The sequence below is a fragment of the Balaenoptera acutorostrata genome, chromosome 13 (assembly GCF_949987535.1).
Source record: "Balaenoptera acutorostrata chromosome 13, mBalAcu1.1, whole genome shotgun sequence".
In the NCBI taxonomy this organism is placed as follows: domain Eukaryota; kingdom Metazoa; phylum Chordata; class Mammalia; order Artiodactyla; family Balaenopteridae; genus Balaenoptera; species Balaenoptera acutorostrata.
The window spans coordinates 72708615-72730053 of NC_080076.1; the positions used below are offsets into that span (position 1 = coordinate 72708615).

Consider the following 21439-nt stretch of genomic DNA (forward strand, 5'->3'; position numbering starts at 1 on the left):
TAGGTGGGTGAGGTTGAGGTCTCCTGTGGGCTCAATCACTCTTCTCTGTTCCCATCACCACCATCACCACCCCACCATCACCTCCACTCTGATCTCAAACACAGCCAGGAAGCTCTAGCCAGAAGCATCTCTCTTTTCAATACCCTGAAAAACCAACTCACAAAACCAAAGTGGGGGCTGAGGGCAGTGCTGTAAAATGTATGTAAGGGGTGTGGGAACATGGAGCCTTGCTGTGTGACCTCAGAGAAGGCCCTGTCCTCTCTGGGCCTCCCTTTCCTTGGCTATATAATGAAAGATTGGTCTAAATGGTTTCCAAGTGCCCTTTCACTTGGCCTACGTGTCTCCCTCCCAAAGGAAAAACTAGAGGGAACAAAAAGACATGGGTTGTTTCTCTGGTCCCGTCTTCAAGCCAAATTCAGACGAAAATGTCCAGTGTGACAGAGATTTAATATAAACAGTGGTGCATTAATACTCACAAATACCCCAAAAGGAGTCCCAGATGGGCTATTTTTATCCCTTAAAACACACACACACACTCCAACCCCCATCACCTCCACCCATGAGAGTTTCTCCAGTTGGTTTTTATAAGAAGACAAGAGTTCCAGTTAAGAGTGCTAATTAAACAGCTTTGACTGTGGGCAAGAGGAGGCTGGCAAAACCCTCCTCTCTGGGCATGATGTCACCACAACTGTGCATTTCTCATGACCCAAGAATGTGAGTGTGTTTGCACAGCACGTCGAAGCCGGTGATGCAAGCGTGGCCTGGTAAACAGGCCCCAGACAGGCAGGCCCTGCAAGGAGACTCGGTGCAGAGGCCTGGCGGAGGCCCAGGTGGTGCTTAACTCCTTCCTGGCAGAACTGGCTGCTGGGCCTCTGAGGCTTGACCAAGGAGCCTTCTCTACTCAGCTTCTCTCGCAGGCAGGGTTCCTGGTGGTGGCAAGCCCTAAATTAGAGTCACTGAGACCTGCATTCTCACCCACCACTTGCTTGCTCCAGGGACTTGGGTATGTGATTCCTCTACCCGGAGTCTCAGTTTTCTCATCTGTATAACGGGGAGAGGAATCAGGTCCCCAATACCCACCTTCAACACCATAGTCCAGAACACCTAGACAACCAAGGGCTTTTCTGTATACTCAAAGAAAACTCATTTGGAGGCAAAATCTGACCCAAATGGACTGAAGCTGTGCCAAACTTTTATTCATCCCACTTAGAGTCAACACTCACACTTCTCACTATAGCAATATCTATAAGTTTGATTGGAGACGGGTGGGCCCAGACTCCACCCAATCACTTTTTAAGATCCCCCAAAATTCTGAATTCTGAAAACCATCCAGCCCCAAGAGTATTGATCTAGGGTTGTGGGCCTGGGCCACCGGCCTCTGGCTCTTTGGGAGACTTACTGAGAGACTGCTTTCTGCTGGAAAGTCAACCCCGGAGGACAGGGCTTAGCTCTGTCCCTGCTATGCCCTAAGCAGGCAGTGCCTGGCACACAGCAGGCATCCAACCAATATTTGTTGAATCAATAGCTGAAGTTATTTATACCGCATAAATGCTGTGGTGGTGATTATGGGGAAACTGAGGCCGAAGCCTCTGAGCTGGCCTGCCCTGGATCCTTTCCCACAGAGGGAGTCATGGCTTTCCCCAAAAAAGGTAGCTGCCCTTATTTCTCTGCTGGCCTGCTCATAAACAGCTTGGTGACCCCCTCCAACATTCCAGGGCAGCCTTCTCCCTGGCTGGCTGGTTGTGGGCATCAACGAGTTTTCTTTGGCCAAAGGTTTCAGCTGATTTTTTTTAAAAAGGGGGGGCCCATGCAGAAAGCTGGGGGTGGGGAAGGGGTGGTCGTGGGGTGTCTGGGGAAGACAGGATCTGGGGTCAGCCTGAGACTGTGGACTAGATCCCCAGACCCTTCTGAAGACTGTGAATGTATCACTCTTAATCCTAGGGCTGGAGAATTATCCAGACCCGTGTGGAGCTGCCAGGATGCAAATGTCCTCCCCAGCGTGGTCTGACCCACCCCCAACTGCTGTGAGGCCCCGAGTAACTCCTTTTCCCTCTCTGGGCCTTAGCATGATGGAGATGGAGAATCCAGCACAGTGGATCAGAGCTGAATTATAGACATAGACTTGAGTCCAAGCCTGGGCTCTTCCCCTTGCTGGGCAGGGAGTTAGGGCAAGTCATTTTCCCTCTCTGAGCCTCAGTTACCCCAGCTGTAAAATGGCACAATTATAGAGACGTTGTTCTGATGAACGAGCCTGGTACACAGCAGTGATAAAGGAATGTTAGGGGCTATTACCCTTGGCCTGGATGAGCCTCCTGATCTGATGTTCTGTGTTAGGCACTTAGAACAATAATAACCTCATTGTCTGAGCACCCACTATGTTCCAGGCTAAGTGCTTCACAAGCATTAGTTCATTTCATCCTCCCAACATCACTCAGATGGGTACTAGCACTGTCCCCATATTTCAGAGGAGGAGACTGAGGTTCAGAGAGGTGAAGGGACTCCCACAAGGCTGCACAGCTGGTGGGTAGCAGAGCTGGAATCTGTCAGACTCATAAGTACCTCATACCATGGCTCCGTTCCTTGAAACGAGAGATTCCAGGCCCAGCTGGGCCACCCCCTGATGTGGCATATGACCAGTGCTGGGGCTGTAGGTCCCCCATCAGAACTATGAGGAAAAGCCTCCCTGCCCTGCCTCCCCTGCAGGGCTGAGGTGAGGAAGCTGGTGACCTTGAAAAGTACTTTGTAGGCCCTGAGACGGGACAGGCATTCTCAAAGTCTCAGTCAGGGGAAGGCAAGGGAAAAAATTAATGCTCTCCCAGCCACCCTGGCAAGTGTCAGACCAGCTCTGGTCACAGAGGTGCGGAATAGGAAGGTAGGCGAGGTACAGCTTCCTCAGGCTGTGTTAAGGGGACTACTCGGGGAGCCAAGAACTGAAGGAGAAGTGGTCTCCCAGGACCTGACTCTCACCACCAACTCCCTCCATTAGGAGTTGGGCAGTACTGCCTAGTGGTTAGGAACTTGGCCTCCAGAGTCCAACAGATCAGGGTTCAAGTCTCAACTCCACTCATCTCTGCTGAGTCCCTTGTACTTCCCCTATCTGAGTACAGTCTTCCCAACTGTGAAAAGGGGGTGATAATGATAAGAGCCTCGCCAGGACTGTAGTAAGGACAGGACTTGGCCCATGGATATTAGTTGAACAATTATCTTCTACACTTGGTCTGCAATCCTTAAGGAGCTTCTAGTCTGAAAGGAGAGACTATATGTAAAATGCCTGGCACAGGTAGGTGCCCACTGGATGGAAGGATGGATGGATGGATAGATGGACGGACCGACAGACAAACGGATAGGATGAGAGATTTACTCCAGGTCATACAGTCAGGAGGTAACCCTTCCTGATAGCTCACATTGGGCCCCAAAGAATGCATAAGAGTGGGTTAGAGAGGGAGAGGAAGTCCAGGTGGAGGGGACTGCATGAGCAAAGGCTTGGAGTTGGGAATTACTGCAGCACGGAAGAGATACTGGTCTCACGTGTTCTCCTTCAGTAACTTGCTCAACAAGATCCTATGAGGAGGGGCCTCTGGATGGAGGCTCTCCCAGAGTCCCCTGGGGCAGAGCCAGGGGGTTGCACAGGGAGTAGGGCCCCACAGCACAGAGGAGCAGGCAAGAGCAAGACCAGCCTTGGAGTCGGGCCTTTGAGGGCCTGGTCTGGCCATATTTGGTTTTCAAGGAACTGGGAGGCTTCTCACTGGCTCTGCTGCCCATGCACCGGAGCAAGGCCACCCACAGTTGCTGAGTCAGGATGGCAGCTGGGGTCGAGAGCAGAGGCCCCAGAATGGGGTGACTGTAACACAGTGGTTCAGAGCCTGGCCTCTAGAGTCAGAAGATGTGGGTTCAAATCCTGCTCGACTACTGATGGCTGTGTGACTGGGCCGGCTGCATCACCTCTTGGAGGCTCTGTTTTCTTTATCTGTAAAATAAAACAAGAGCAGTAAGGACAAGCACCATTACTGAGTTTGCTATGTGCCAGTCTGTGCTAAGTGCTCTACCTGCATTTCTTGTTTAATTCTCATCACGATAGAGAAATATTATTATTGTCCCCATGAAACAAAACACGTGAGACCAGTGTTTCTCATCCATGCTGCAGTAATTCCTAACTCCAAGCCTTTGCTCATGCACACCCCTCCACCTGGAGTGCCTCTCTCTCTCTCCCAGCTCTAGGTATACTTTGACGCCCAGCGTGAGGTAACAGGAAGAGTTACTTCCTGACTGTGGGACCTGGGTTTCCGGATAAAGAAACTGAGGCACAGAGAGGTGAGGTCACATGCAAGTAATAGACAGAGCCAGGACTAGCTAGAAGCACCTCGCCACTCCCCTGCACTTTCTTACGTTCCCATTTCTATTTCTTAATCATTTCCCCACCCAAGGCCCCCCAACAGCTCCTGTAAAACAATACTTGGCACCTGTTCCCTCCACGTCCAATTTCCAAACTGCTGCCAAAGCCTTATTCAGCCCCTCATAATAGTCCTGTGCAGAAGGTAGGCTAGATATCATCCCCATTGCACAGATGGGGACACCAAGGCTCAGAGAAATGAAGCAAGTTGCCTGAGACCTTGCAACCAGCCCGAGGGGAAGCCAGAGTTGGACTGCAGTGCTGTATGACCCCCATTCCAGTGCTCTCTCCCCACCACAGTGAGCTGACCACTTTCTGAGACAGGTGCCCTCACCTTTCCTCCCAGCCAAGCCATTCCTAGACAATTAGGATAAAAGGGAAAATTAATCTGAGGTCTGCATGAAAGGGAAAGTCAGGCAGGGCTAGTGGGACATTATGCAAATATATAAAGAAATTAGGTTTCCTTTGAAAAATCATAAAAGAATGAATGAACAAGCTGCAATAGTTTTAAATCAGATCATCTCCTCGTGACAGGCAGGAGACCAGAACGACTCTCTAAACCCGTTACCTCATCTCACTCATTTTTGGAGGCATCTCCTGCCTTACCCCATTCCAGGAGCTGTACTGGGAGCCAGACAAGGGCCCTGCCAGAGGAATCAATACCTGGACAGCGCTCCCCAGACTCCGCGATTTCACATTCCAGTAAAGTGTTCTCCCCAAATGAGGCACACAGTTGCCAACATTTTGTTATTTGTCAAAGAGCATTTAAGAAAAGGAAAAATAAAGCATTACTTTCTGTCACCATAAAATTTAATAAGGACTAATCTCAGAATTTAGCAATTTTTGAAAATTATCTTTATAAGTAATGGTCCTAGTTTTCTCACTAGTTGCAGGCCAGGGAGAACTGTATCTAAGATGGGCATTTGGCAATCTCCAGATGAATGGGAGAGAGAAAACATTTATGCATATAACTCAGAATAGTTATATTCAATGAGTATCTTTTGGTTGAAAGCCGCAGAAAACTATTCTGGCTACCTTAATAAAGAAAGATTTATTGGAAGGGGATTTTATTGGAAGATTGGATTCTGGGGGTTACGTAGTAGACAGCAGGGCCAACCAACCAACCACTCCTGGCAAGGACAGAAAACTTCAAGAACAGATGGAATCAGAGTCCTCTCTCTGCTCTTCACCAAGTGAGGACAGTGAGAAAGCAGCTGTCTACAACCCAGGAAGTGGGCCCTCACCAAAACTCGACAAGGCTGGCACCCTGATCTCAAATTTCCCAGTCTCCAAAATTGTGAGAAATAAATCTGTTGTTTACACCAAAAAAACCCCCAAAAATAAAAACAAACAAAAGAACAAAACAGATGGAATCAGCTCTCTCTCTCTTTCTCTCCTTCTTGCTGTGTTTGCTATCTTCTCTCTAGCTGCAGACAGGGTTCCTCCATGTGTCAGAGAACACAATGGCTAACAGCTTCCACATTCATATCTCATGGCTCCAACTTCATATCTCATGGCTCCAGCAACCAGAGACAGACCAATTAACTTCTCAGTTCCAGTGGGGGGAACCTGGAAGGTGTCTGATTGGCCCAACAGAGTCAGATGTGTACCCCTGGACCAATCAACTGTGGCTTGGGGTGGGGTCTGTAACAACATGGCAGCTCCTGTGAGAACATCATGGTTGGAGTCAGGAGCAGGAGGAAAAAGAGCTGGGCAGGTAGGCTGGGTGGATGATACCATAGATGTCCACCATGGAGGTGATAAATGCCCTAACAGAGGTGCAAATAAGGTGTTGTGGGAGTTCAGGGGAGGAAGGCACAACTTCTAGCTGTAGAGATCAAGTAGAGCTTCTTGGAAGAGGTGGCATTTGAGCTAAGAATAATCTGGAATATACAGAGATTCAAAATGTTATCTCAAATTAGAAGAGAAAAGTGAGCACTGGTAGAGGTGTCATCCAAAGGAGCTATATATTAATGCCTTACTTTGTCAAGATTTTTAGAGTTTATCTAATTTTTTAAAAATTTTTATACAATTTTAAAGGTTATATTTACAGTTATTACAAAACATTGGCTATATTCTCCCTGTTGTACAGTATATCCTTGAGCCTATCTCACACCCAATAGTTTGTACTTCCCACTCCCCCAACCTTATAATGCCCCCCACGACTGGTAACCACTAGTTTGTTCTCTATGTCAGTGAGTGAGTCGGCTTCTTTTTTGTAATATTCACTAGTTGTTGTATTTTTAGATTCCACATATAAATGATATCATACAGTATTTATCTTTCTCTGCCCGACTTATTTCACTTAGTGTATTGTCTTCCAAGTCCTTTGTTCTTTTTTATGACTGAATAGTATTCCATTATATATATATATATATATATATATATATATATATATATATATACCACATGTTTATCCATTCATCTGTTGATGGACACAGGTTGCTTCCATATTTTGGCAATTGTAAATAATGCTGCTATAAAAAAAATAATAATGCTACTATGAACATTGGGGTGCATGTATAGTTTTTTAAATTTAGAATTCACATATAAAATTTACCTTATAGTTTAATTTTTTTTTATTTTGAAATAATTTGACTTACAGAAAAGTTGGAAAAATAGTTCAGAGAGCTCTCCTAAACTCTTCACCTCCTATATCCCTCACCTAGCTTCCCCTAATATTAACATCTTACCTAATCTTGGTACAGTTATCAAAGCCAGGAAATCAACACTAATACAATGCTATTAACTAACCTACAGACCTATTTGAATTTTGACAGTTTTCCTTGTAATCAAATCCAGCATCCCACTTTGTATTTAGTTGTTATGTCTTCTTAGCCTCCTCCAATCTGTGACAGTTCCTCAGTCTCTCTTATCTCTTATGACCTTGACACTGAAGAGTACTGGTCAGTCATTTTACAGAATATCCCTCAATTTGGATGTCTCGTGGTTTTCGCTTGATCAGATCGAGATTATGCATTTTTGGCAAGAATAGCACAGAGTAATGTTGTGCCCTTCTTAGTACAGCATACAAGGGCTTCATCTTGTCAACGTGATTTATTACTAGTGAAGTTAACATTGATCACCTGGTTTAAGGAGGTGCCTGCCAAGTTTCTCTTATAAAGGGTTCCTTTGTAATTAGTAAGTATCTTGTGGGGAGATACTTAAGACTATGCAAAAAATGTAAACTTCTCATCATTTACAGTTCTTTTTAAAGGTGCTATGCAATGCACACTTTCTACTTTTATTCAACAAACATCAACTATTCACCCACTATGAACCAAGCACTGGTCTAAGATGCATGGCTCAGCTTTGTGTAGCTTGATGACCTTTCAGGACCTTAGGATCCTCATCTATGAACTGGGTATAATTAAATTTTACCACTCAGGGCTTCTGAGGGTCGTGGAGGACCATGTTTATGAAAGTGTTCTGTAAAGCTAACTGGGATTGTTCATTCTCTGTCCAAGGCACTCAGCTCTGTCCTCACCTCCACCTATTACCAGTCTCCATTTCTGTTCTGCCTGCATCCATACCCACAGGCTTCTGTCTGTCCTCACTGGCCAGACTCCCTCATCCTATTTGCCAAGCCTTACTTATGATGTCACTTAATAAGTTTTGGAGACACAAGGTGAGCCTTGTAGAGGCTGACAGTTTCCTTCTGGAGCATCTGAATGCAATTTTGGGAGCTGCCTCGAGATGCCGTGTGATGCCTGGGACCTGTGGGTGGCAGGCGGGAGATCCTTTCTCCAATGGGAGAAATAGTGAGAGAAGTAGGAATTGCCTTCTTTCAATAATGCTTTGGCCCTAAAAGGGAAACTCTTGAGCTCCAGAGAGTACTGAATAAGCCTGCATGGATACTTGTGTCTTGCTGAGAGATCTACATAGGCACACTTTATTTTTTTTATTATTATTTATTTATTTATTTGGCTGCACTGGGTCTCAGTTGCCGCACACGGGATCTTTAGTTGGGACATGCGGGATCTTATTCCCTGACCAGGGATCGAACCCAGGCCCCCTGCATTGGGAGCACCGAGTCTTAACCACTGGACCACCAGGGAATCCCAATATAGGCACACTTTAAATGAACAACTTCATAATGTGAGAGGATGAGCTCACCCACGATCCAACCTCCTAACCCAACAGCACCTTAATTTGAGAACAGGATTTTAACAAACCAAGAGGGAGGTACAAGTTAAGTAGCAACACTCCTTGGGTTGCACTTAACCCTTTTTAAAGGCAGGAAACTCTTATGCTTCACTGGTGGTTTTGTTTTTCTGTTTGTTTACATCCTTTGTACAAGATCATTAGGAAGATCAAATACGATAAGAGGTGAAGGTGCTTTGGAACTCCTACTGGGCAGAGTCAATACGGCTATTTCCATTCCATGCCCTGAGGGCAGCTTTTTAGGAACTGCTTGCCAGGATCAGAGCAGGCAGATTGAAAGTCCCAGCTCCAACATCAGCCCAGGCCATCCTCTGCCTTCCTTCAGCCAAGCAGATGAGCCCTTCAAAATAGAGTCCCCTAAGTAGGAATCCAGCAGCATACAGGGCATTCCCTCCAGGGTCCCGAGTAGTTTCCTCCTTGGCAAGTCACAGGCCTGGGTTCCCCAGGACCATCTCCTACCTGAGGAGCAGGCTGCTGTGGGCTGGACTCCCGCCCAGCTAGCACCCGAGCAAGAATCGGTAACAGCAGCTCAAGATTGCCGATTTTACTGCCCTCTCTCCAGTGGACCCTGGGGAACAACCATCCCATGGAGACCACCAAGGCAGCAGCTCTCCTAGGAACCTTCAGGTTTAAGAGACACCGTCCCCACCATTACCCAGTTGATTCCTGTGGCCATGCACCCAAACTATAATGTGCACATGAATCCCCTGAGAATCTTGTTAAAATACAGATCCTGATGCAGTAGGTCTGGGGCAAGGCCTGAGACTCTGCATTTCCAACAAGCTCCTAGAAGATGCCAAAGCTGCTGCTCCACAGACCACACTTTGAATGCAAAGCTCCAGACCACAGGCTGATCAGAAGGTTCTGGAAACCAGAAAACAATGTTGAGTAAACGGAAACAACATGAGTTGTTGGGCCCCCTCTTTCTACCTTGAAATTTTTATAATCTTGATACCCCTTCTGATGGGCTCCCAATAAAGTTCCCTTTTAACTCAGGTTAGTCTAGGAGGTTTCTGGTATTTGCAAACAAAAGAACCTTTCCTAATATCCAAAGGTAAATCCCCCAAGTAGGAAAGGGTGACTCTTCCTCATCCCATCGCTTATTTTACAGGCCAGTTCTTCCAGCCCCATCACCAGAGCCTGGCTAGACCCACCTGCTTCTTAAAGGGACCAAGTCCCCTTTTGGGGGGCTTCTGACCATTTAAATCTCCTTCAACAACACAGAAGCGGTTTTCAAACATTACCCCGGGGATTCCTCATTGCCCTCTCTCAATATTTTCCCAGAGACCTGAGGTTCCTTTGTGGGCTTCAGTCCCTTGATTGCCTCCCAGCCCCTAAGCTGTCTTGTGCATTAATTAGCTGGTGACTAATTGCTTCCTAATTGCCAACCGGCTCCCACCCACACTTGTATCAAGGAGTCATGGGCATCCTCCAGGGAAAGGTCTTTTGTGAGTCCAGTGGTTCACTTTTCCACAAACATGGGCTGAACCTCTTCTGTGGTGCCATGTCACATTCGCAGCCCTAGGGACTTGGTGATGAGCAAGACAGACTTGGTCCTTGCCTTCACAGAGCTCACATCTAGTGGGAGCCAAATAGCAACACAGGGACTTCCCTGGTGGCGTAGTGGTTAAGAATCCGCCTGCCAATGCAGGGGACATGGGTTTGAGCCCTGGTCCAGGAAGATCCCACATGCTGCGGTGCAACTAAGTACGTGTGCCACAACTACTGAGCCTGAGCTCTAGAGACCATGAGCCACAACTACTGAGCCCATGTGCCACAAGTATCGAAGCCTGCGTGCCTAGAGCCCAAGCTCCAAAACAAGAGAAGCCACTGCAATGAGAAGCCCGTGCACTGCAACGAAGAGTAGCCCCCACTCGGGCTTCCCTGGTGGCACAGTGGTTAAGAATCCTCCTGCCAATGCAGGGGACACGGGTTCGAGCCCTGGTCCGGGAAGATCCCACATGCTGCGGAGCAACTAAGCCCGTGTGCCCCAACTACTGAGCCTGTGCTCCAGAGCCCATGAGCCACAACTCCTGAAGCCTGGGCACCTAGAGCCGTGCTCTGCAACAAGAGAAGCCACCGCAATGACAAGCCCACGCACCACAACAAAGAGTAGCCCCCAGTCAACGCAACTAGAGAAAGCCCGCGCACAGCAACAAAGACGCAACACATCCAAAAATAAATAAATAGAATTTAAAAAAAAAAAGAGTAGCCCCCACTTACGGCAACTAGAGAAAGCCCAAGCGCAGCAACGAAGACCCAACAATGAAGGCCTGACGCAGCCAAAAATAAATGAATTTATTTTTAAAAATAAAAAAAAAACAAACAGCAACACATAAATTTCAGGTAATAACTGCTATGATTTAACAAATAATAAAAATACAAAAGGATAATACAATACAGAGTAATGCCTGGAGCTTCAGATAGGTGCGCTGGGAAGGCCTTGCTAAGGAGGTGACTTTTGAGTTGAGACCTGAATGGTACTCAGGAGCCAGCCAGAGTGATGATGAGGAGAAAGAGCTGTCCAAGCAGAAAGCACGGGCAAGATCAAAGGCTGGGTGGGAGGGACCAGCTTGGCCCATCTGAGGAACACTCACTGCATCCTTTCAGCCCCCAGGGATTCGGGAGTCAACCAGCAGGTTGGAGCTGGTTGTAAGAACTGGAGCAAAACCTTTCCTCTCCTCTTTTGCAGAGGCTGGGAGTGAGGCTTACTCCACATGGCCCTGCCGCCAATCATCTGATTGGTCAGATTTCAGGATCCTGATTGGCCTTTGGTGGTAACTAGGGTGCTCTTTCTTCAAGGTTCCAAACTCCACAGTCTTACTTCGGACTTAGGGCGGAACCCCTCAGAGGGTCCAGTTAAGGAGCACGCGGCTTCCCCTGGGGAATCCAGGCCCAGGACTCTGCAGGGAAACAACAATGCAGATTGCCATGTGAAATTTCTTGATTTTTAAACATTAATGATGAGTTGGAAAAGCTTTTTAAAAGCTGTGCAGGCCAAACACGTGTCTATAGGCAGGACCCGGCCCCCGCACCTCAACCCCCACCCCCAGCTGCCCAGGGCGGTGCAGTGGGGCTTGGTGAATGCCTAGAGATAGAGGTGATGGAGAGAAGGAGTCAGGAAGGACACTAACTACATCCTGGATTCTGAAATACCCTGCCCTGGAGGAGGAACTCGCTGCCACAGACACAGACTGAGCACCTATTGGTGCAAGTCTCTGTGCTAGGTTGGGGGGTACAAAGCACATTGTGAGGCTGCACCCTCCTCCAGGGCAGGGGGTTGCCTACCGCAGAAGACCTGGGTTCCGGTCCTGCCTTGCCTCCTGTAATTACCATGAGTCCTTGGGTTAGTTCATCAGCTCTGGGATTCGGCACATAGCCTTATGTTGATAGCAGGTTAATTAAATCAGGTAACGGCAGATTATGAAAGGCCTTGAATGTCTAGGTAGGGAGTTTGGGCCGGATCTGATAAGGGGGTGGGAGCCACTGCAGGTTCTTGATCAGGAGAGTGAGATTCCAAGTAAAATATTTTAGGAAAATGAATCAGGCCACCTGTGCAGAGAGGAGAGGGTCACATACCATCCAGGTGTGGTATAGTGAGACAGCACCTGGGTTTATGCAAATCAGATCTTACCACCCCTAGCTCAGAAGCCTTCGGTGGCTCCCTGCAGCCCTCACAGCAAAGTCCTTCCTTCTTACAATGGTCCAAGTGCAGGACCATCATCCTGGGTGTATGACCTGTGCAGTTGCACAGGGCCCCATGCTTAGTTTAATGATTTACTGTCACCATCTTGAAATTCTTAAAGGGGTCTCATGTTTTTGCTTTGCATCAGGCCCCACAAATTATGTAGACAATCCTGCCCACAGGGACTGGCCCCTGCTCCCCTCTCTCTTCTCATTTGCACCCCGCTTCTCCCTAACCCTTCAAACACCAGTTGCTTTAGTCTTCCATCAGTTCCTGGAGGTTGTTCCTTCCTGCCTCAGGGCATTTGCACAACCTGTTCCTTACCTGGAACACCACCCCTCATCCCAAGACCAACTCTTTGTTCAGCAAATTTCTTCTTATCCTCCAGATCTGAGCATAATTACCTCCTGAGAGATACCTTCTCTGACCTCCCAGGATTATCTCTTCAAAAACAAAAGTTTAAAAATAATTTAAAGTAGGCCCCCAGTACAAGCTCCCATAGTGCCATGTGGCTCCCACTTCACAGAAATGACCCTAATCTGTAATGAAAACTTTATATGGTGCTCTGTTCGCTGAATCTGTCTCTACCTCCAGACTGTGAGCGCCATGATGCTCACGAACCTGTCTGCCTGGCTTCAAAGGGAGGCTCAGAGATGGGTTAAATGGGGTGAAAGGAGGGGAAGCCATATCTCACCCATCTTGGACCTTTCCTTCGGGCTGGGCAGAAATTTTCATAAGGCCCAGACCACACACCCAGCAGGGTCTGCTCTGGCCCTGGCCCTGGCCTTTCCCCAGCTGGAGCCCATTAGCTGCAGACCCTCTTGCCCCGTTCCCAGGGATGGGACAATCCTAGGGGTGGGTTGGGAAGGGGATGCATTTTACAGAGCCAAGCTTTAGTCTAAAGGAAGCAATAATGAAATCATTTCAGACCTCTGTCAGCAGAACAGCCATGGGTGTTTGGGGGCTTTGTGCTTGTAAAGGCTTGTGTAACTAATATCCAATTGGGGGAAATTTTCCTTCTCTTAACCAAGTAAATAAAACCATTCATACCACAAGAGGTAGGAGGAAGGGACAGAATTTGCACAAAACATAAAAATTTGTTGACCCTGGCAAGATGAGAAAGAGCATCATGCCTGCCCAGGTGGCTCACATTTATTAAGTAGGTCCCATGTACCAGGATCTGAGCTAAGCTCTTGACACACATAAGCTCCTGAATGCTCACCCTAACCCTGTGAAGTTGGAACTATTCCCCTCCCCATTTTGTGGATGAGGAAACTGAAATGCAGAGAAACTGGGTAACTAGCCTAATGTCACACAGCAAGGAAACGACAGAGTTGGGATTTGCACCCAGATCTGTCCAACTCCAGATCTGTTCTGAGCCCTTCACTACCACAAAACAGCTACTCATTTGACTTGTTGTGTGGTTTTGGGCAAATTTGTCAACCTCTCTGAGCCCCATAATCTTTTTTTTCTTTTTTTTGAACCCGTGCCCCCTGCAGTAGAAGCACAGTCTTTTTTTAAAAAAATAAATTTATTTATTTTATTTACTTATTTTTGGCTGCGTTGGGTCTTCGTTGCTGTGTGCGGGCTTTCTCTAGTTGTGGCGAGTGGGGGCTACTCTTCTTTGCGGTGCGTGGCCTTCTCATTGCTGTGGCTTCTCTTGTTGCAGAGCACGGGCTCTAGGGTGCACGGGCTTCAGTAGTTGCAGCACGCAGGCTCAGTAGTTGTGGCTCGCAGACTCTAGAGCGCAGGCTCAGTAGTTGTGGCACATGAGCTTAGTTGCTCCGTTGCATGTGGGATCTTCCGGGACCAGGGCTCAAACCCGTGTCCCCTGCATTGGCAGGCGGATTCTTAACCACTGTGCCACCAGGGAAGCCCGAAGCACGGAGTCTTAATCCCTGGACCGCCAGGGAAGTCCCAAGCCTCAGATTCTTCACCTATAAATTGCCCCTTATTTAAGCCACTCTGTGCTAGGTACTGTCTGACTCCTCATGGTGCCTGGTGAGGGAGGGAATGTGGCAGAGCCAATGATTTGTGTTCTTCAACCTGTTTCCTCTTCCTGGGCCCTACAGTTAGCAGAGTCATGTGACTACATTCTGGCCAGTGAAAATTACATGTCATCCCTGGGCCAAGGCAATTAAGAATGGGTGAGTCTCTTTTGATTTTTAGTCTCCCTTTCCACATGCAGAGGATTCAGGAATGGATTCCAGGGAGGGCCTTGGGGAGTCACTGCCTGGAAGAGAGGTGCCTTCCAAGGCAGATGGGTTAGGAGACTCCTGACCTATATCAGACTTTGCATGAGTGAGGAATAAACTATCATTGGGTTAAGCCACTGAGATTTTTGTTTTGTTACAGCAGTTACCATTAATTGCACTGAATGAAACTGTATCAGTTATTAATTTCCATAATAATGCTGCATAACAAATCACCCCAAAACTTAGTGCCTTAAAACAGCAACCAGGGACTTCTGTAGTGGTCCAGTGGTTAGGACTCCATGCTTCCACTGCAGGGGGTACAGGTTCGATCCCTGGTCAGGGAACTAAGATCTCGCATGCTGCGCGGCGCGGCCAAAAAAAACAAAACAAAAAAACCCCACAAAAAACAGCAACCATTTAGTTAGCTCATGATATCATGGATTGGCAATTTGGTCTGGGCTCAGCTAAAGGTTCTTCTGGTCTTAACTGGCTGATTAGCACAGCCTCAGCCAGGACAGCTCATTCCTGTTCCAGTGGTCTCTCATCCCTGAGCAGGATAGCCCAGGCCTGTTCACATGACAGCTGGGAGGGTTCCAAGAGAATGGGCAGAGGCTACAAGACTTCTTACAGTCCAGACTCAGAACAGGCAATGTCACCTCTGCTGTATTCTATTGGCCAAAATAGGCCATATGGCTGAGCCCAGGTTTAAGGAATGAGGAAATAGGCTCTATCTCCTGATGGGAGGAGTTCCAAAGTCACACTGCAAAGGGGCTTGCATACAGGGAAGCAAAGCACTGAAGTTATTTTGCAAACAAACCACTACAGGAGGTATTAGTGCCCCCATTTGAAACTTCCTTCCCAGGTTCAGGAAGATGAAGTGGCTAGTGAATGGAAGAATCAGGATTTAAGCAAAACCTGAAGCTCTCTTCATGCCCCAAGCTTCCCGTATGACTCCGAAGACTGGTCCTCTTTGGCCAGAAGGAACCTCCCCACCTCTGCTAGCTGAACCAGGAATCCAGCACCCTGGCCTCCCAGGGAAGGGGCCCCCAAATGTGGATCTCACTCCGGCCTTTGGAAGAACAGGGCATCTTTTCAGATATTTGAGTCTAGGAAACACCTTGAGCGTCAAGCCTGGAAAAGCTGTGACTGCAGTGACCTGGGGCTGGTGGAAAGGCCTTCCCCTCCTGGCCTTTACACATCAGATGGCCCTAGAGACCTACTTCGCTCTGTGACGCAGGCAGAGCCCACACCCTCTCTGTGCCTCAGTATAAGGATGCAAAGTGTAGAGAGAAAAGTGCTCAGCCTCTGGAATCAGAGCACTGGGCTCAAATCCTGACTCACTTGCTGTCGGTCCTGGGCAAGGCCCTTCCACCCTCTGAGCCTCACATTCTCTTCTATAAAACAGGTGTGAGAGAAGAGGAGTCCCCATCTTGGGGGCTGTTGTGAGAACTGAATGAGAGAATGCACAACATAAATGCATGATGTAAATGACCTACTACCCCCAAGGTGGACTTAATAGCTGGCAGGTGGTGTTAGCATCATGTCAACCAAACCCCCATTTTACAGAGGAGAAAACAGAAGCTCAGGCAGGTGATGTGACTTGCCAAGGCCACACAGCTAAGGAGCAGTGATGTCACCAGTGATGTACTCAGGTCTATCTGATTCCAGAAGCCAAGGTCTTACCCTCTCTAGAGTCCTGGGTTTGAGTCACCTCTTGCAGCCATGTGACCTTGGGCAAGCCCCTTTTCTCTCTCGGTCGCATTTTTTTCATCATCTAAATAAATGATGATCTGCCTATGATGCCTTGTGCATTTTCCTCAAATGGGAAAATACATGGAAAGTGCTTAGCACAGGGCCTGGGACAGACGTGTGTGCTCAGCAATGAGAGGCTGCTATAACAGTCAGGGATAAGTTGCTTAACTCTCTGTGCCTCGGTTTCTCTATCTGTCAAATAGAGCTAATGACAGACTTATCTCATTGGGTTGTTGTGAGGAATAAATGAGTTACTGTGGGCTAACCTCAGCACAATGCCTGGCACATGTATGCACTTCATAAGCACTTGCTATTATTTTAGAAGTTCAGAAACCTGTTCCAAGCCAGCATGAGATGATGGGGATCCCAGCCCCCCACTGGCTGAGGCTCCAGGCACTGCCTTTGCTACCATTCAGCTATTATTAGGCCCAGCGTCCTCATCTCAAATCCAGATGGGGAGCTAGAAGGGCGGGCAGGGCTGGGCCTGGCTGGCGGATGGCTGGGAACACTGCTGGGAGGCCGGTTTGGGTTTGGGCCCCACCCCGCCTGCCCTCCCTCGCCTGCAGTGGGTCCAGCCGCCACGTCTACACTTGGCTCTGAGGTCTGCACCAAACACTCCCTCCCACCGTGGCCGCCTCCTCTGGGAAGGTTCAGAGCATTTCGCGGCCTCAGCACTTTTCTGCCCGCCCCGGGAAGGCCAGGCCTGCGTAAAAACTATGAATTGGACACTGCTTGCCTCTGGAGACTGCAAAGGGGTCAACCATCCTCCTGTCTAGAGGTCTTCATACCTACAGTGAGGCCTATTGGGTCCACCAAGGGGAAAGGGTACACACAACTGGGTTCAAATCCCAGCCCTACCACCAATATGCAGTGTCAACGTGGACAAGTGACTTCCCCCTGAGCCTCAGTTTCTTTATCTATAAAATGGGTATAATCTTAGCACCTACCTCACATGGCTGTGGTGATGTATAAATGAATGAATGGCACATAGTAGGGACTCAGTATGTGCTAGTTATTGTTATTTCATGCTTGAGTGTGCCAGGCCCTGAGGGGGAAACAAGGATTTGGGGAGGCTGGGGATCTGGGGTACCAAGTGGCTCCACCTCCAATTGCTATGTGACCTGAAGCCTGTTCCTTGCCCTCTCTGGAACTCAGATTACCACGAGGTGGGCATCTAGGACTCTATGATGCCACAATTCAGCTGCTGTGCTCACAAGTAGTTAAGAAATATGACAAGGCCCCATGTGGGCAGAGATCCCAAATGGCAGGGTACCATGGTTAGGAGCAAGGGTTCTGGGGAATTCCCTGGCAGTCCAGTGGTTAGGACTCCACGCTTTCACTGCTGGGGTCCGGGTTCAATCCCTGGTAGGGGAACTAAGATCCTGCAAGCCATGCCATGCAGCCAAAAAAAAAAAAAAAATCAAGAGTTCTGGGTTCTAACCCTGTGTAAGGTGCTGGTGTGGCTTGGCCTTGTTGAGCCTGTCTCCTCTTCTGTATAATGATGGTTCTACCTCACAACGTTCAAGCTGTGAGGTTCATGATAATAACAAAACTGCCACTCATGTGTTTTTATGGTTCCAACCCACTGGGCAGCAATTATACAGGGCCGCTGCCATAAGCCTAGATTACGCCAGGCATCAGGGAACTCCCAGAAGTGATAAGAAGTCCAGGCCGGCCCATCCAGAACCCTCCTTTTTCCATGAGGCTGGTCTCCTGGGGTTCATCACAGCCCATTGGGCATCTCAGATCCCCTTCTCCTTCCCAGGGCTCCCTTGCCTCCAAGTTTCCTACATTGAAGAGTCACTCCTTTCCCATCCTTCAGCACCTGGGGCCGGGCCCCCTTTTCTTCCAAGGCCGGAAGTTTATCTGACACTGTCTCTCAGAGAACACAGCAGCTGGATGACATCATGGAGGAGACAGCCTTGCCAAACTGGTTTGCCAAACAGATCCCAAGCCCCACTCCTGTGGCTGCTGACCTTGGGGGCCTCCAGTTCTGCCCACGAGGGAGAGGGTCACAGCCCTTGGATCCAGCCAAACCCAGCAAGAACCAGTTCTTCTCCTCCAGGGTCCCCATGCTCCAGCCTCGCCTACCTGACTTTTCCCCAGCAAAGTCCTCAGAGTCCTACCTGACTTCCTTTGCTCTCATGCTGTGCCCTCTCCAGGTTGCCTTTCCCCACCCCTTCCACATGCCAAACAGCAAGTGAGGGCTTTTTCTCCACAACTTTTAGAGTCCAGATACCATCTCTCCCCCTACTCTCACCAGGCTGTGAGACCCCAACAGCAGGCCCAACTCTGATCCAGCTCTAACCCCTCTACCCCTCCCACTGACCAGCAGGCTCTGGACCCCTCATAGGCCCAAGGTCTTGGCCTTGGCTGGCCTCACAGCCACTTGTGAGCACATCCCAAGGTGGGGTCTCCCTGAAAGTCTTGGAATTTTATGTTGTCTAGTCTGGTGGGGAGAGGGCTTAGAAAGCTCAGGCCACAACTCCCCCATCTTGCAGATGAGGAAACTGAGGCTCCAAGGGGAACAAAACTTTGCCTGGGCTGGAGCCAGGCCTAAGACACATCACTCCTCTTGCCTCCTGACCCCAGGACTGGGCTTTCTCTGCAGGACCCCAGGGAGGGGGAGGGGAAGCCAGGGAGATTCAGGGATCTGGCACTGCCAGCTTGGTAAAAATATTTATTCTCAGACTGAGAGACTGGAGCAAAATATTACCCTTGGCCCCTGAGCTGCTCCAGCCACTCCCCACTCTGCCAGTCCAGGGTTGGACCTGGAGGAATCTGGACACTTTCTGGGAGGGCCTGAAGTGAGCCAGTCCAAGCTCCTCATTTTAAAAATGAACAGACTGAGGCCCAGGCCTCCCCAGTGCCCATAAGACATGTTCACCCTACTCACCTGTCACTCAGGGTCTTTCACAGATGGAAGGTCTTCCATCCCCATTTCCTCTCCATCCACAGCCCATCTCTCCTCCTTTTCCCACTTACAAACCTCCTGGCCTTTATTCACACTGTCCCCCTGCCACTAATACTCTTTCATGTCTTTCCCCTTCTTCTCTGTGGGACGGATTTCTTTGCACCCTTCCTCAAGGATCAGTTTGCTCCTCCTCTAAGAAGTCTTCCAGGATTTCCTCCATCCTAGAGGCAGCAAGGTGGAGGAAAGGGGCTTTGGCATGGGGCAGAATTCCACTCAAGTTTGAATGCCATTACCAGCCAAGGTGCCTTCACCTCCCTGAGCTTCAGCTTCCACCTCTGTAGAATCCGGGTAATACTTATCTTGCACAGTGGTCAATTTGCAACAGGGCAAACCCCGTGTCAGGCATGCAACTGGTGCTCAGTAAACACCAGGACCCTCCTCATGGGACGTTTACTCCTTCCTGTGCTGTGGCTGCAAGCTTCTCCAGAACCGCACCGGGCTGCCCTTTGATCTTTGTTTCACCACCATCTCGTCCCACCCCTTTCAGATAGGAAGGGAAAGCAAGTAGGTCTGGAGGAGGACCCCAGCCCTGAGGGCTTGATGGAGGGGCGGGACCCATGCTTATCTTCAGTACTACCAGGAACTAGTGAGCGCGTGTGTGACACAAAGTTCGCTCTCAGAAACTCACCTGTGCCGTTCCTCCCTCCTGGGGGGTGGGGTCAGAGCTAGCACGAAGCAGGCCATTCACTGGAGCCAAGAGCCGCCACTCAGGTGGCCTACGTATGCCCCGCCCCAGGGGGCTGTTCCAATGGGCGCGCGAGGTTTGAATAGGACCGAGTTGGCTTTGGAGGGCGCTGAACCTTGTTCTGGAGAATAAGATGACATCTAAGTTGGGAATTCCCTGGCGGTCCAATGGTTAGGACTCTGAGCTCTCATGCCAAGTGCCCAGGTTTAATCCCTGGTCGGGGAACTAAGATCCCACAAGCCACGTGGCCAAAAATAAAAATAAATAAAAAATAAAAAAATAAAGTTTATTAAAAAAAAAATGACATCTAGGTTAACCAGAGAGGGCCTACATGGGGCCTGCTCAGGAGAAGGGGACCTCGAACTAAAGCCCCAAATTGGGCTCTGTTTGCTCATCCTCCCGTGTGACCTTAACAAGCCTCTTCCCTCTCAGAGCCGTGGTTTTCCCATGTGTAAAACGGGACCACCTCTCAGGGATGTGGGGATGCAGTAAGATGACACCTTTAAAAGAGTCTCAGAGTAGATACTGGCCCTCACTCTAGATGGGGGCAAGGTGTGGTAGTGGGTGGCCACAGAGGAGCTGGACAGTGGGGCTGAGGGGCTCTGCTGGAGCAACAGGCTGAAACCACTTCCCCACAACCCCGTATCACAGTGGTTAAAAGCACAGATTCTATACTCAGAAGGTGCTGGTAGGAACCACAGTTCCACTACCTATCAGCTGTTGTCCTCAACTGTAAAATGGACAGTGATCCTGGACTCAAATGGTCGTTATAGGGACTATATGCCTGGTACATGGCAAGTACAAAAAAATGAGTCTATATTATTATTGTTATTATTTGACAGACAGGATTCCAGACCCCACCTCCCAGGCTCCAACTCCCTTTGATGTCCACGGAGACCTGTGGGAGGCACCCTGACCTCTATCACAGGGGACAGAGTGGTTTTCCCCAGTGGGTCTGAGCTCTTGGGTCCCCTGGCTGATTCCTTATGTTGTCTTGGGCATGTTGGCTCTCTCTGGGTCTCAGTTTCCTCCATTTGTTGAATTCTGGCCTTCGTGTTCCCTATTTAACTCCACAGCGCTGCAAGAGGCCGACGCTGAGGGGCTTGGAAGCGAGAAGCATGACAGATAAGGTCAACGTCTGTGCAAAGGTGTGTCGGCTGGGGAAAGGGAGTTTTGTGATTGACCCTGCTCCATCTGAGGTGGTCCCCGAGGTACTTCAACGTAGGGTCAAGGTGCTGCCGGGCACTTAGTCCCTGCTCTGAGGTGACCCGGACCAGGTGTCCCTAAAGCAGCCTGGGGGCAGCGGCCAAGCCAGGGCACTGAAGCGAGGAGGGGGCGGAGTCGAGGGAGGGGACAGGGTCTCACAAACAAAGAGGAGGGCGGAGAGGGACAGTCCTGAAGGCTCCGCGAATAGTACAATCCCGGGCCACTTACCGCGGCTTTGGGCGCCCTCCCTGACTTTGGCGCAAAGCTGCATCCTCCTGGCGACACCCACCCGACCAGCGAAGGCCTCTTGAACAGTCGCCCGAAGACTGCAAACCCGTACAACCTAGGCCCGTGATGGGCCGGGCCTCTACTAGGGGCGAGGCCGACA

The 21439-nt window shown here is 49.2% G+C and overlaps 1 long non-coding RNA gene across 2 annotated transcripts; it reads right to left on the reverse strand.

Annotated features, from left to right (window-relative positions):
• Positions 1-2060: 2060 nt before the first annotated feature.
• On the reverse strand, positions 2061-21406 carry LOC103019710 (uncharacterized). 2 transcript variants are annotated; one of them, XR_450028.2, is made up of 3 exons: positions 21280-21406; positions 19789-19966; positions 2061-3967 (listed from the first exon to the last, which is right to left on the reverse strand). It is a non-coding gene; the product is annotated as an uncharacterized LOC103019710 (long non-coding RNA). The 2 variants fall into 2 exon arrangements; XR_009005039.1 differs by lacking the exon at positions 2061-3967 and adding an exon at positions 10834-11457.
• Between the last annotated feature and the right edge of the window lie 33 nt (positions 21407-21439).